Source organism: Ambystoma mexicanum, chromosome 3q, assembly GCF_040938575.1.
Source record: "Ambystoma mexicanum isolate Mex_15411 chromosome 3q, UKY_AmexF1_1, whole genome shotgun sequence".
NCBI classification, from domain to species: domain Eukaryota; kingdom Metazoa; phylum Chordata; class Amphibia; order Caudata; family Ambystomatidae; genus Ambystoma; species Ambystoma mexicanum.
Window position 1 is genome coordinate 1,134,202,514 of NC_090926.1, and position 16,451 is coordinate 1,134,218,964.

Genomic DNA, 16,451 nt, shown 5'->3' on the forward strand with positions numbered 1-16,451 from the left:
CGTCCCCGTGGATATTAGGTGAGCATTACAGAACGCAAAGCCTCACACCAAAAATACACCTGGGCGTCATGGAAATGTCAGAAACCTAACAGTTAGCCCAAATGTTGGGACAGTTACGCTCCGAAGTACACGCAGCCTGGCAGGAGACCAACATCCTGAGGAGGGAGTTGATAGTTGCTAAGGAACGAACAGATGACCTAAGCCAACAACTTCTCCAGTCGCAAGCGGGACATGCACCATTGCCGGGAAACATGCCTACAATGCCAGTTCCATCAGCCAGCACTGTTCAGATAACCCTTCCTGGGGCAGTTCCCTTGGCGCCACCGGAGCGATTCACTGGGGATCCTAAGAAATATGCCACTTTTATAAACCAGTGCCGCCTGCACTTCCTTTGCAGGCCCGGGGCCTTTCCAAATGACCAGTCACGGGTCGCATTTGTGCTATATTATTTGAGCGGAAGTGCTGCAGACTGGTCAGTACCATTTGTGACTCAAGACGATCCTCTGTTACGCGATTTCAGGGGTTTTCAACAGGAAATGGAAAAACTATTCGCCCGTCGTACTCATGGACAGGCTCTAGACAACGAACTTCTATCCCTTCGCCAAAGGGAACCAAGACCTATTGACATACATTGCCATGTTCAATAGACTTGTGGTTGAAGCTGAATGGCCTGCAGAGAAGAGAACCACGTTATTTCATAGGAGTCTGCGGGAGAGCTAAAGGATGTCTTCGCACAAGTAGTGGACCCCCATCAAGACTGTGCAGAATTTATTAACCTGGTGGTTCAGCTAGATCAAAGATTGCAAGACCGAAGAGCAGATCGGATCAGACCCGACTCTCACCCTATTTATGTGCGTTCAAGGGACAATGTTTCTCGATCAACAGAAGGCTCAGGGGAACCAATGCAGATTGGAGGCGTCAGGTCACCCTTGACTAAGGCGGAAAGAGCTAGGAGAGCTAGGAGAAGGATAGTAGGATCTATGGACAAGGAAGACCTCACCAAAGAGTCGGAAAACTGCAAAGCCCGGCAAGTGCAGGGGTCCACTTGTCGAGCAAAGAAAGTGAACTACAGACCTCCCATTTTGCACTACCTGTGATCCTGATCGATCACCAACAAGCATTGCGGATGCACGGAGCAAGAACGTACATAGACAGTGGAGCTGTTGGGAATTACATAGACCAAGATCTCGCAGCAAAGATGGGACTTCGTTTATGTCCAAAGTTAACCACAGACACTGTAATCACGGTCGATGGCGCGGAAATAGCCTCCGGTCCAGTATCCCAATGCACTGCAACATTAACCCTTCTGTGCCAGGATGGGCATCAAGAATCTCTCGCTTTCGACCTCATCAAGGCACCTCCGTTTCGACTGATCTTAGGGATGCGCTGGTTGGTAGCTCATAATCCTCGAATAGATTGGCGAGCAAAGGAGCTGGCCTTCTCCGAGACTTGTGCTCAAACGTGTTATCGTCAAGAGAAACAATCAATCGACGCCAGAACCTCTACGCTGGGAACAGTGGCGGTCAGGTCCCTACCAAGAGAATACCAGGATTTTCAAGACATGTTTCAGAAGGAACAAGCTAACACCCTACCTCCACACAGACCATATGATTGCCAGATTGACCTGATACCTGGCGGCCAGATCCCTTGTGGACGAATCTACGCACTCACAGAACCAGAAAACCAGCACCTGAAGTCCTATCTTGACCAATACCTGGCAAACGGGTTTATCCGTTGCTCAAAGTCCCCGGCAGCCAGTCCTCTGTTCTTCATACCAAAAAAGGAAGGGGACCTAAGAACGTGCATCAACTATCGCGCATTGAACCAGATTACCGTCAAAAACTGTTACCCCCTGCCATTGATTCCTGAACTGCTTGACCAAGTCAAAGACGCCCAAATCTACACAAAACTAGATCTAAGAGGAGCATATCACCTTGTCCGAGTTAAAAAGGGCGACAATAGGAAAACCGCCTTTCGTACCAAGTATGGCCTGTACGAATATCAAGTAATGCCCTTGGCCTTTGCAACGTGCCAGCTGCATTTCAATATTTCATGAACGATGTTTTAAGGGAATTAATTGATGTCTGTGCTTTAGTATACATTGACGACATCCTAGTGTACTCCACATCAAAACAAGACCACGTCAAACACGTTCGATCCGTACTGGCAAAACTCTGCCAGCATCAGCTCTATGCCAAGCTTGAAAAGTGTTCATTCCATGTTTCCGAGGTGGAGTTCCTTGGTTTCATTCTTAGTCTGAAGGGTATGGATGTACACAAGGTAGATGCGATCCTAAACTGGCCATCACCAAACTCGTTCAAGGGAGTACAGAGCATGTTAGGTTTTGCAAACTTCTACCGCCGGTTCATCCCGGAATTCTCACAGCTAGTACATCCCATCACATCGTTACTAAAAAAGAGCAATAAAAAATGTCAATGGACAGAGCAAGCAGAAAGAGCTTTCCAGGAACTTAAGGCTCAATTCACTTCGGCCCCAATTCAATGCCATCCTCACCCAGAATTCCCATACGTGGTTGAAACGGACGCATCAAACATGGCCATGGGAGCCGTCCTCTCGCAAAAGGATCCTGAAACGGGTCAGTTACAGCCGGTTGCCTCCTGGTCACGTAAATTTACACCCCCCGAGCTCAATTATGCCATCACAGATAAAGAGCTCCTAGCCATCAAGTCTGCCTTTAAGGCCTGGCGCCATTACCTTCTGGGTGCAAGACACACCATCACTGTCATAACAAATCACCGAAATCTCCAGTATCTAAAAACTGCTAAAGCGCAATCTTCACGACAGTTACGTTGGGCCCTATTCTTTGCTGAATATGACTACGTGATTACATTTGACCTGGAGTCAAAAATGGTTAGGCCGATTCCCTTTCCCGTATGGGTATTGAAGAACAGGACTACAAACCACCGGATCCGATACCTATTATCCCATGTGATAAACTCCTGGGAATTACAGCAACCAGCACTCTGAAAGAACAGCACAAAAAAATCCAAAACTTGATGAGTCCTAAGCAATCACAAGAGTGGTACGCACAAGGGGAACATTACACGATAATGGACCAGTTGCCCTACTTCAGAAACCGCTTGTTCTTACCAAATCAGGAACTACGAGAACAAGTCATGTCCAGCTATCATGATTCCTTAATCGAAGGCCAGCCGGGGATCGCAAAAACTTTACCCAAAGTAAAACGGAATTATTGGTGGCCCACGTGGCGTAAAGACATTGTTCAATTTACCCGATCTTGTGGATTATGCGCTCAAAACAAATCATCCAAACAGAAACCGGCAGGACTCTTGCAACCGTTGCATATCCCACCAGCACCCTGGCACACGTTATCCTTCGACTTTATCACTGACCAACCATCCAGTCAGGGATTCAACACCATTCTAGTAGTTGTGGACCTGTTTTTAAAAATGGCATACTTCTTCCCTCTAAAGGGGCTCCCAAACACTTCCACTCTAGCAAAAGTATTTCTGGAATGCATCGTACGGCTCCATGGTTTCCCCTCGGTACTGGTTTTGGATTGTGGTACTCAGTTTGTGTCCAATTTCTGGAGGAAGTGCTGCTCTTTGGCTCACATTGACACCCGACTATCCACCAGTCACCATCCCCAAACAGATGGTCAAACTGAGCGAATGAATCAAACGGTCGAACAGTATCTACACTGTATGCTCCATCAAGCTGAGGAGAGATGGTCAGATATATTATGGACTGCTGAATATGCCTATAACAACTCCCTACATACAGTACTGGGCAAACACCCTTCTATAGCATATATGGTCGACAACCATGCACTTCCGAGTTGGACACCCCTACGACCTTAGAAATGCCAGCAATTAAAACCTTACATACAACCATTTCACAAACCTTCAAAAGGGCAGCAGAACACCTACTCCAAGCTAAGGATCGTCAGAAGAAATTTGCAGACCAACATTGAATCAAAGCTCCTAACTACCAAGTGGGAGACAAAGTTTGGCTGGCATCCAAGCATGTACCCATTAAAGGGACCCGAACCTTCCGTCCAAGATACCTAGGCCCATACACTATCACCTCCGTGATAAATCCAGTAGCTGTCAAACTAGCCTTACCAGCTAATATGCTAATTCATCCTGTGTTCCACGTGCCTCTCTTAAAGCCTGTTCAACCTGGGACCCGTGTGACACCAGCACCGAAGCCAATAGAGATCGCAGGAGAGCCAGAATTCGAGGTCAAGGACATCCTGGATTCCAAGTATGTCAGATCCAAACTGTACTATCTAGTGGACTGGAAAGGGGACGGTCCCCAGGACAGAACATGGGAACCCTGTGGATACATACACGCACCTCGTCTGTTTAGGAGGTTCCACCAAAACCACCCAAACAAGCCGGGACCTGAGGGGAAAGCCACCTTGAGAGGGGCCTTAGGGGGGAGTGCTGTCACGATTCCTGCCCCCAGCCCCCTGTCATATCAGGCTGGAGCCAGGTCACGGCCACCTAGTCGGCCCCTAAGGGCCTCTCCATCTCCCCAGACAGATACTTGGACTCAGACTTGGCGCCTTTGGCACCAAGCTCACACACAGTCCTGAGATCCACTTAGTATTGGACTTGCAATGTATTATGGGGCAATGGATGCCCCCATGTAATTCACTTCCTTGAACTGGATGAGCGGTCTAGTCTTTCGGGTGTGGCTCAGGATATCTGTGATAACTACAGACTATTTAAACCACACCCAGCCTGAGGATCATGCGTTGCGTTTCTCTGTTTCTCTACACCTGCAGCGTGACAATCACTGTGCTCGGATCTCCTGAAGAGGCCCACTTCTTTCTTCAGTGCCAGCGCACCTGCAAGAATAAGAACTTTGCTTCCAATACTCACCTCGAAGAGCATCCAACTTCTGTCTAGCTCTTCCCAGTCTTGCGGATTCCTACGGCAGAGTCATCTCCATCTCGGCACGCCACACCCTACCAAAGGGGAGAAGAATAGAAGAAAAGACGTTAGTAAGCATTGTGCAATACTTAGCTCTCTAATTTGCAAATAGAGTTTAATCCTTACCTGAACTCCTGTCAATCGGACAACTTCTGCTCCGGAGCATCCCGCCGATCTGAAAAAGGGGAAAAGATACATCAGGTTAGCGCAAAACATTTAAGAGGCGCCGCACATCGCGCTTTCTCACCGCAGCTCATCTCCTCAGCTCACTTCCATGCTGGGTTACTGCGGTACCTAAAAAGACACGGAAAAGACGAACATTGGTTAGTGCTAAGGAAGCCAACAAGCATCACGCTCCGCATTCCTACTTACTTCAGCAGCGCATCACCATCCTCAAGACCTTCATCACTTAAGGAAAGAAAGACACAGTATTAAAGGGACTAGAGCCATCAGAACCTTTGTAAGACTCATTCCAATTCCCGGTCGGGCTGAAGCCGCAACAAGCCCCGTCTGCCGGGCCCGTGCCGGTGAAGCAACTAGGCACCCTCCAGCTCGCATCACCCAACGCACCCCTGCATCGAAGGCAGGACGGAGAGCGCCCCACATCAAAAAACAAGGTGAGGAGAGGTCCGGGGGAAGGTTGGGACCCAGGGAAGAAAAGGGGGGCCAGACAAGAAAGACCAATAGAGAATTGACCTCTGATAATACTGTGTTTCAGGTGCAGTACTTGGTTGAGCAAGTCCAGGGAAGGGTTCGAAGTGGTCGGAAGTCCAGACCGGCTGAGTGGCGTCCCCGTGGATATCAGGTGAGCGTTACACTACCATGCAGAGGGCGAGAAACATGTGTGTGCCTGTCAAGACGAGGCTGTGACAATTAGGGCTCAAATATATGCTTATGTGCCCATCCAGGTTGAAGGCCTTGTACAAGGGCAGGTCACATTTATTTTTTAGCCCAAAGGCAGCAGCCTTGTGGATTGAACATAACAATTTGCATGCTATTGGTGATCCCGAGGCTTGGGGTACTGATGGCGCTGCCCTTTAGGATATCCCTGTGGATTAGAAATGAATGCTTTTAGCCCTGGATTGGGGGATTAACAAACTCCTCTACTGCTGTGGTGACACTTTTGGCGTGACTGTTGACTGCTGTATGGGGTGTATATACTGTTCCCATCTATATGCATTGTTTGATCCTGTGGAACACTGGCCCTGAGATGTTTAGGTCAATGTTGTAATGGTACGAATCCCTGTTGCAACCCTGATATTGTTATTTAGTGTGGACAATGCTCTGTCTTCGATGGGTAGACTCACCCAACCCCCCTTCCTTTGGTTGATACCTACCACTACCTGGTTGACGGTGCCATTACCCAGTACCCAATGGCTCTGAGGGGCCTTGATGGTATGGGTATGCACGAACGGAATGCTACTGTTGGGCGATGTTTAGTCCCCCCTTTTTTTAGGGACTTGCTGTTTAATTTTTGTTTTGTTTTTATTATATGGCTTGCACTTTGCTGTTATCACTCGAAGAGAGGTGTGCTGGGGGAACAATTGTGTTCTCTGAATAATGTTGCTGTACTTGCTGGTCCTGCATATGTGGAAGTGTTCTCTATGGTGGCGACAGGGTTCTCTGTGATTGCCATGTCCGAACATTGGGGTAGCGATATGGGAGACACAGTGGCCACGGCAAAATAACTTATTATGTCACAAACTCAAAATATTGACTTGGAATGTACGTATTCTAGGGTCCTATATGCGCAGGAATAGAGTGAAATCCTATCTACAACGTAAGAAAATATATATAGCACTGCTCCAGGAGACCCATTTGATGGTGATAGATCAGAAGGCGGTTATAAAGCGTTGGGGGAAGGCGCTGGTTATGCTGCCACATATTCTAAATTTGCTCGAGCGGTACTCACATGGATAGATAAAGGGCTACCGTTTGAATTGTTGGACAGCGATATAGATAGAGAGGAGAGGTATTTGATTTTGCTAGGTTATCTTGATCGCAGAGAAGTGTGCATTGTGAATTCCTATTTTCTGAATCATGAGATACCTGCCCATCTTTGCATGCTATGTAATCGTATTGCAACTAGACGGGATGTCTGTTTTATATGGGGGGGTGACTTTAACTGTGTACGGGATATTACACCTGACAGGACTCCCTCCGCCCACCACCCGAAAGGGCCCTTCCATGGCCACATGTGCCTTAAATACAACATTATCTGACCTGGACCTGGTGGATATCTGGAGGGAACTACACCCAAGTGATAGAGGGTATTATTTTTATTCCTCCCCTCATAGATTACACACCGGGATAGACTATTTCTTTGTTGGCGCAGGGCAATTGGCAGAATATATTAGTGGGAAAATAAAGGCCACCAGCCCCCTACTTCAACATGGCGCATGCCTGTGGAAACCTTGGATGAAGATGTATTTAGGGACAAATAGCAAAATATCCTGATTCATTTCTTGAGGGAAAATATGTAAAGTGTTGATAGTTGGGGTACTGTTTGGGAAACTATGACAGTAGTGGTTAGGGGGGAAGTCATTGCCAGTGCGGGGGGTGTTCGCAGGACATTGCGGGAGGACCTGGAGGCTTTGGAACGTAAGATAGCCATGCTGCAGACTCTATGCCCTGGTCAGGAGTCGACTGAGAAGGAACTTAATGAAGTTCGGCTTCAATGCCTACAAGCTTGGGAGCGACTGTCTAAATGTGACTATGCTACAGGTGTAGCGCGAATCCATGCAGAAGGAGATAGGTCTGGGAAAGTAGTGGCATGGTTGTGTAAGCAGGAGCGCCGTAATCTTTGACCACACTGCTGCATGATGAATATGGGTTCGGTGGCGCGCCCAAACGGTTATTAATGACATCTTTACTGTATTCTACTTGCAATAGTACAAACATGACATTCCGCCCCCCCCCCTTCTGCTGAGATAGCTGAGGTTTTGTCACTAATTCAACTTCCAAATCTCACTGCTGATCAGAGGTCCTTCCTGGATTAACCCCTAACAAATTGAGGAATTGTGAGAGACAATAGTCTTGCTCTCTACTAATAAGACCCCGTGGATTGATGGCTTGCCGGACACATTTTATCAGGTGTATAGTGATGTCCTCGCCCCGACATTAACAAAGGTCTTTGAAGAGTCCTACGATAGGGGTGCGCTCCCGGCTAGCATGTGGGAAACACTGATTATACCTATACCTAACTCTGGGAAACCCATAGAAAGATGTGATTCCTATCGCCCTCTAGCAATGCTAAATTGCGATGTTAAAATTCTCACCACTGTGCTGACTACGCAGCTCCATAATAGTATTTGTTCTTTAATACATTCAAATCCAACTGGATTAGTCCCTGACCGCAACACCACTCTAAACATTCATAGATTGCAGCATATCATTGACCAAAGTCACTCTAGCACTGAACATTATGTGGTGCCATCCCTTGACCAGTGGTCGAAGTATGTGAAAAGAAGTAGTGGAGCTATGTTCTCCCTGCTGGCCTGCCCCTGCTCCCCACAACCTTCATCTTCACGCCCCTTGCATACTCATACCAAACCCCCATACAAACAAACCTGCTGTTTAAGGGAACGTTCAATGCAGTGCACTGAATTGCAAGTTTCAACTTCATCCTACAGTTTTATTTCAAAGGTAAACCATTCCGGAACGGTTTCTATTCAAAATAAAAGTATAGGAACAGTACAACTTAAAAATAAAAAGTGGAGGAGCACCGCTCCTGCCCACTTCGACCACTGCCCATCACGCCGTCAAAGCTTTTGATTCAGTCGGTTGTGATTGGATGATTGCAGCGCTGTTGAGTTTTGGGTTTGGGGATGTTTTTATTTGCTGGATGACTTTGTTTATTTCTTGTATTGCGCTCCATACCCGAGGGTATTGGGCGCAAGGCATAAGGGTACTCACAGCTTGGTTACAACATGTAAAATACATTTAGGTGCAGGTGCCAGTTGGTTACATGCAGGCAGATAGAAATCAGGATATATACAAGCAGGCACATTGAAAGCAGGAGATGTGTACATACATACTTTCACAAAATAGGTCGGTACATGCAGTGTAGGAAGGGTGCCGGGTACAGTCAATAAGATGAATAGTGGGTGGCTATATGCAGAAGAGTCAGTGGGTTTCACGATCATTAGGCTGAGGGACAGGCCTGGATGTCAGCATCTTTGAGCCAGTTGGTAATGCTCTGGCAGAACTTTTGATAAGTTTGATCGATTCTTAGAGGGGATGGTAGCGAGTTCCACAAGAGGGCTGCCTTGACCTGGAAGCTGCTGCCTCCAATCTTGGCAAGCTTGTATTTGGTAACCCAGAGGTAGCTGGTATTGGCAAGTCTGGTGACTCTTGTGGCAGGTTTCAGAGTGAATCTGTCAGATAGGTAACGGGGTGCTGCATTATTCAAGCATTTGTGGGTGAGGGAGGCAACTTTAAGTTTTATTGTATCATGTGTGGAGAGCCAGTTGTTGGCTCTTCTAGTATTAGAGATATGTTCTCTCTTGGGCATTCCTAGGGCTGCTCTCAGCGCATTATTTTGTAAGAGTTTGATTTTTTTGGTAGTTTTTTTGTTGGCTCCTATGTACAGCGCGGGTGTCCGGACATTTCGTCGAAAGACATTTCGTCAAAAGTCATTTGGTCGACGGAATTTGGTCGAAAACCAAATGGTCAAATTTTTTTTATTTATATATATATTTTTTAGGTTTTAGTTTAGGGAAAAAAGGGTTTTTTTTAAAAAAAAAGGAGGTTGGGGGGACCCCCCCCCCAAAAAAAAGTGAAAATAAGAAAAAAAAAAATTCGACCATTTGGTTTTCGACCAAATGGTTTCGACCAAATGTCCTGTCAACCATTTGTTTTCGACGAAATGTCTGGTAACCTACAGCGCGTTGCAGTAGTCGAGCCTGGGTAAGATGAGAGCTCTGGCTAGGGTAATGCAGCTGGCGTGTGACAGGAAGACTTTGCCTGCTCTAATCAGCTTGCATGTATATGCCGTGGCTGAGGCCAAGGCATTGACTTGTTTGTTGAAGGAGGGAATGGAATCCAAGTAGAAACCCAAAGTTTTAACTTCCTTGGCAACAGTAATGATATTATTGTCTATGTTGAAGGCTGAGTATTCGGGGCTGAGTTTTTTGAGGGTCGAGGGAGTGCCCAGGATGATGATCTCTGTTTTGTCATCATTCAGGCATAGACCATGGGTAGCCATCCATGCCTGGATGATGACATATATCCTGTTTACCAAGGCCAAATCCTTGTCATAATCACTGGTAAGCGGTAGGAGAATCTGTGTGTTATCTGCATAGTTAGTGTAGGTGACACCCATAAGGTCCAGGTCATCGAAGAGGGGCTTGGTAAAGATATTATAGAGGGTGGGTGAGACGCAAGATCCCTGGGGCACTCCACATGTGATGGGGATGGGGTTGGCTGCTGCCATAGGGGAGAAAACTCTCATAGTCCTGTTAGTTAAGAATGATTGTATCCACGCTATGGCTTCTGTTGAGAAGTGAGCTGCCGAGTCCAGGTGGCTACATAGGACCTTGTGGTCGACCAGGTCAAAGGCAGTAAAATAAATCCAGGAGTAAAAGGAGGGCTGATTTCCCTTTATCCCTCAGTTCATCTATCTGTGACTTGAGGTCTATTAAGGCTGTTTCTGTCCCATGTTGGGCTAGAAAGCCTGATTGCCTAGTTCCTAGTAGAGAGTTAGTTTCCAAGTATTTTTGAATCTGGGAGTGTGCCATTTTATCTAAGATCTTAAATGGTACTGTGGTAATTGGACGGTAGTTAGTAGGTATTAGTGGGTCTAAGGTCTGCTTCTTCAATAGAGAAAGCACCCATGATTCTTTGAGATTGGATGGGATGGTATTGGTGGAGAAAGATGAGTTGATAAGTTTCGTGATAAAGGGGGCCAGGTCGCTGGCTGTGTCATTTATGAGTTGAGCAGGGCATAGGTCGCCTTGACAATTGGTAGGTTTAAGTGATAATATAGTATTTTCTCTTTCTTTTATGGTGACTTTGGAGTACTTAAATCTGGGGTGATTGGCAGAGTTACTTGGTTGCTCTAGTTTGGTACTAATGGGCTTGTTGCCGGAGAGTGTGGCTTTTTTCCTGGCAATTTTTGTTTGTAGGGTTGTGACTTTGTTAGCTAGAGCTTGCTGTATGTTGGAGCACCAAAGTTTGTCTTTGACACAGTTGTCTGGCACAGGGATGGGGGCTTCTAGTTTTTTGAGGATGACAAAGAGTTCTTTCGTGCTAGAATTGGCTTTGGAGATTCTAGCATTATAGGTTCGCTTTATTCTTCCCCGACGGCTAGGGTGAAATCGGGCAGGCAGATCTTGCAGTCCTGGGAGGAACTCGCCAAGGGTGTGCACTCTCTGCAATGTTACAGATACTTGTACTAGAGCCCTTGGCTGTATATTTAAGACAGGAATACCTGGAGGCTGGTAATATGGTGGGAGGCTCTCAGCATCTCATATCATTGTATGCTGAGGGTGTTCTGTACCTTTCCGAACCTCAGCACAACCTACCTATAATACTGGATGTGTTGGACAGATTTGCAGTGCTGTCCGGGATCTCTTTTACCAAACAAAAATCTTGTCTTTTTCCTTTGGTGGGACTCTGCGGAGAGGATATAGGGACGGTGCCTGACCTGAAATTAAGTTGGGAGGTATACTCCTTTTCAATACTTAGGTATTCATATCACTCATACATCCAGGGACACACCATGAATAATACAATTAGAGTGGTGGACAGTGTGATGAGGTCTATGATATTCTGGTCTAAACTCCCACTTTCCCTTATGAGAAGAGTAGCCATTGTTAAGATGATCATACTCCATAGGTTGCTATACGCCTTTACAAACGTTCATGATTATACAGAGATGGCTTTTTTTTTCGCTCCCTCGATATTTTACTTAGACATTTTCTGTGGGGCTCCGGGTGACATAAACATGTGCTTTGTACACTGAACTTACCTTATAAGGATGGTGGGGTACAGATGCCAAACCTGGAACTTTACTATTTGACTGCTTAGTTGAATTTTGTGGTAAAGTGGCTATCGGATGATTCTACATCTGAATCTATGGTACTCCGAATGTTGGTGAGATCTGCCTGACTCAAGCAGATCCTGTGGCTTCCAGTGAACTGCATTGCTCCCCAACCCCTACTTGAGAAATTGGGCAGTCTGATATGGGCTAGAGCTCTAACATTTCCCCGAACACGACACCCCTATTCATCAGATGCCCCGCTTTTTGTTGATGTATATATACGAATACATCTGACTTGGCTGCAGCAAGGCATTGGGAAATCCTGGGTATATCTGCCTGGGGGGACATGTATGCGAATGGGATATTAAGGGATTTGGAGAGCCATTTTTTGGGGGAAGGCCTGCCTAAGGGTCAGTTCCTAAGATACATGAGGGTGTTTAGGGTGGCTAAATGCCAATGGAAGGTATGGCCTACTGAACCGGAAGTAAATGTGTTCTTGGCCCTACTATATGATTTAGATGGTGGTTGGAGACCAGTGTCTAGGTTATATGAGTGCTTGTTACATGGGACTAGCTTTAGGAATACCAAACTAAAGACACGTTGGGAGAATGATGCTGGCTTAACATTCACTGACGAGCAATGGGACCAGGTGTCACTTTTCCCCAAAAATGTCTCCTCTAATGCGAGATTTAGATTGCTACACCGCACCTATATGACCCCCAGTAGAGTGGCTATGTTTGATGCAAGTACCACATCGGCGTGTACCCGGTGTGACAGAGATGGTGCTGATCTATTCCATATGTTGTGGGAATGTGTTAAAGTACAGTGGTTTTGGACTCATATTAAACAAGTTTATGTAGCGGCTGGTTTTGTAAAATATCAATGGAACCCACTTGAAAGTTTGTAGGGCATACATTCAAGACCCAGTACATTTAAACATATTACCAAGTTTATGGACCTCGCCTGTATAACTGCAAAAAGACGCATGGCTATGTCATGGAAACAAAGGGAAGGCCCCCAATTTTGACTATGGCGCAAGGACTTTGAGACCTGCTGTGAAGCTGAAATGAAACGAAAGCATGGTCGAGAGCATCACACACAAAAGACTTTGCCGGTCCGGAAACAAGGGTGCTGGTAAGCTTACTGCCACTGTTGTTTCCGGACTGGCATTTACAGGTCTGCCTGGAGAGCTGCCGTGCCCGACAGGTCTGACCCTGCCGGGCACAGCGGCCACGGTTGGCAGACCTGTCATGGAAGCACTGCCACCGTTAGCAACGGTGCCGGTGCTTCCGTGCCCCCACTCCCATAGAGTCCTATGGGACTCTATGGGAATTGGGACTTATATTTTACCGGTACCTGGCTTTCCGTGCCGCCGGGGTTGTAATCTCCCGGTGGCACCGGGAAATCAGGCGCTGGTAAAATGTACGGGTCTGGCAGCAACCCGCCGGTAGCACCGGCAGAGTTACCGCTGGACCCGTAATGAGGCCCATTGAGATAACTACTACTTTTGAGGCCTGAAAATCACTTACTTTTACAATGTTCTATCCATCGGATGACAAGTGTAAGGAACTCATGGTGGCAACAGTAAAGACAGACACAAGTGATCACAGTTCAAGGTTGTTTATAAAACTGTATAAATGGGTGAGCAAAACGCCTAATCTAAATCTAAATCTAAGATGGGAGCAAGCTACGACCATCAAATAATAATAAGGCAGTCCTGGTGGCTTCCTTGTCAAATGAAAAGGGCCTATACTAAAAAAAGCTATTGCCAATCTGTACTGCTAAATTACAAAACAGTGTGGGATAGTGTTCACAAGAAAAGAAAGAAGTGTTCACAAATGATAAGTCAGGATGTTATGGCCGGGTTTATTTTCCCTACGTTTTTAGCATGAGATAAAGCAGGACTCGTCAGCACAGCACCCTCCTGGGCTTCTCCAGCACAAGGCTACAATTCCTTTCAGCGATATCAGGACCTTAGGTGGTCACATCTCTTTTCTACAAAGTCTCTTGCCTCCGAGGGCCTGATGTGTCAAAATAACAAAACAAAAATTCCTTTCCGTATTCTTTTTATTCTTCTATGTTGGGTGATTACTCTTCACCCCTGGATCCCCTCTTCCGGGCTCAGACCCATCTTGAATGTTATCCTCCCTCCGTCGGGGTTGACTAAGGCCTTTCACTCAGAATATTTTCATCTGTTGTATTCACGAGTCTCAATGTCTTTTTAAACAATCTTTCACTATGGACATCCCTCAGCTGGGTTCACTCTTGTCAACACAATGTTCACAGGGTTATCATGTTTTACCCCGTTTTGCAGGCATCCCTCAGCGAGGTTCAAATTTGCCAGCTACACTGTTCACTTTACTTTATCACAATGCGGGATCTCTTCCTTTAGCTTTCCTTTTGGTTACGATAGGCTCCCTCAGACCATCAATTCACTGTAGACATCTCTCAGTCGGGTTCATGCTTGTTATTCTAACACAGTTCATGGTTTTGACATCTCATTACAAAAGCAGGGTTCCCTTCCCCTTGCTTTCTTTCGGCATCCCTCCATCGGGTTCACACTTGCCACAATTGACTAGACACCTAGGTTCTTTTCTTACCTAGGTCCAGGTCCCAGTCCCCAGTCAGCCGTCACGTACTTCACAGGGTTATCATGTTTCACCCTGCTTTGCAGGTATCCCTCAGTCGGATTTACATTTGCCCCAGTAGCACAGTTCACTTTGTTTCTTAAGCGTGTCAAAGACTTTTGATTGTACCAAGGGTTTTACTTGACCCTTGTATGACCACTTTGACCTCTCACTTCGGCTCTCCTAGGGGCTCCTGGTATCTGTAGTTTTAACAAAAGAGGACCAACCAGAGTCTTTCGTATGAGCACCTACATGGCGCTGGACCACTCTATAGCTGGTCTCTCCCTGCTTTAAATGTTCTGCAACACACAAGTTCTTTGTTCTTCAATTGACATCATGTTGCCATTTTCAACCTTTGTTCAACACAGTTCGGTTTACTGTCGGTTCTCCCTCTGACTCACCGACTGTGATGAACCGCTTAGCATTTCTTGTCTCTGGAGGCAAGGACGGTACCACAGTAGCAAGCGTCTCTCCCTGCCTTGGTTATCAGTGTAGGAGGGCCCCGTGCACTGATGACATTCGTTACACCACACGCTAGCTGTTGTTCCCAGCCTTATGATTCTTTTCACGAAGGCTTTGCGGGTCTGGGTCAAAAAGGGCAAGGGCACTTCCCTCCTAGTCATCCTTACGGTTCTCGCTGATTTTCTCCTCCTTTTGAACTGTCATCCTGGAATAGCTGACTCCTTGTGCAGTTTGCCTTGCTCGTAGTGTGCTCTTGTGCTCCACCTTTTCTCCCTGTGGGGAAGGGAAAGGGCCATCAGGTATGTGTAGTTATTGTCAATTGCCTGACTCTGCCTGACCCTTTAGTTGGGACATGTAAGGTAAACGGCCCTGATTTTAGTCAGTTGTCTTTCATGGTGTAAGAAAGTGTGTTGGAAAGGGGGGAGGGGTAGAACTTCCGAATATCGTACGTCAATGTCCCACTTCCACTCCCAAACACCCCTCATCCAGGTGATCCTGCCTCACTAGTCCACCCCCAGGAACTGGATGCAATAGCGATGGCCGTGTCTCACACAAGCCACCTTGAACACACTTCCAGTCTCATTTTTATCATGTTATTAGACTACACAAATGTAATGGTTTTGATTTTATGATCTGGGTACAAATGCTATTATAGTGCTTTGATGGTTTCACTCACTGTGCCCATCAGGACACCTCACTCTGAACTGAGCTCTGTGTATTTTGATATATGTGCAAACCCTGGTTGTTTGTTTTCAATATGTTATGTTTTAGGTTGAATAGGTTAAGACGCTTGGATATTGCAATACGTTGAGATGTTACTTACATGATCCTTTATGTCAACTCTGTGTATTGTATTGTATTTCAGTGGCAGACATTTTTGCAAACGTATTAATAAACACATTTTAAAATAGACAGTCTACAGGAATATCATCTTTATCACCAAAGTGGAGTTGTGGGATTTCTCCCTCCATCTGAACTCTATATGTTAGCTAGTGGCCATCGGCTGGGATTATCAAATTCCCTAACTATCTTGGGAGGACCAAGGAGGACCTGTTCCTTGCGCACCCACTGTCAGCAGAGAGCAGTGATACTCCCAGCAGAACCACAAAGTGCTGGCGCTCTGCTCCCATTAATGAACACGTGGTCGAAAAAGATCTCTGTGTTAGCAGGAAACAGGGCCTCAGCGGGAGACCCAGTACCTTTCCCGCTCAGCGATGCAAGTGTACATTCAGCCAACTCCAGTCTGAGCAGAAATTCGTTGTCTAAGATGTCCATGTTGACTATCTTTTCTTCCTCCATAAGAGTAGCGGTAACTACTGCCTAGCGGTAACTACTGCCTACTTGAGTCTACCCTTGGGCCTCAAGTAGGCCCAAGGATAGACTCTTCCGTTTCACTGAAATCTGCCGTTCGGCCACTCATGTGTATCGAAATGAACCACACAACGTTTTGTGCCGCTA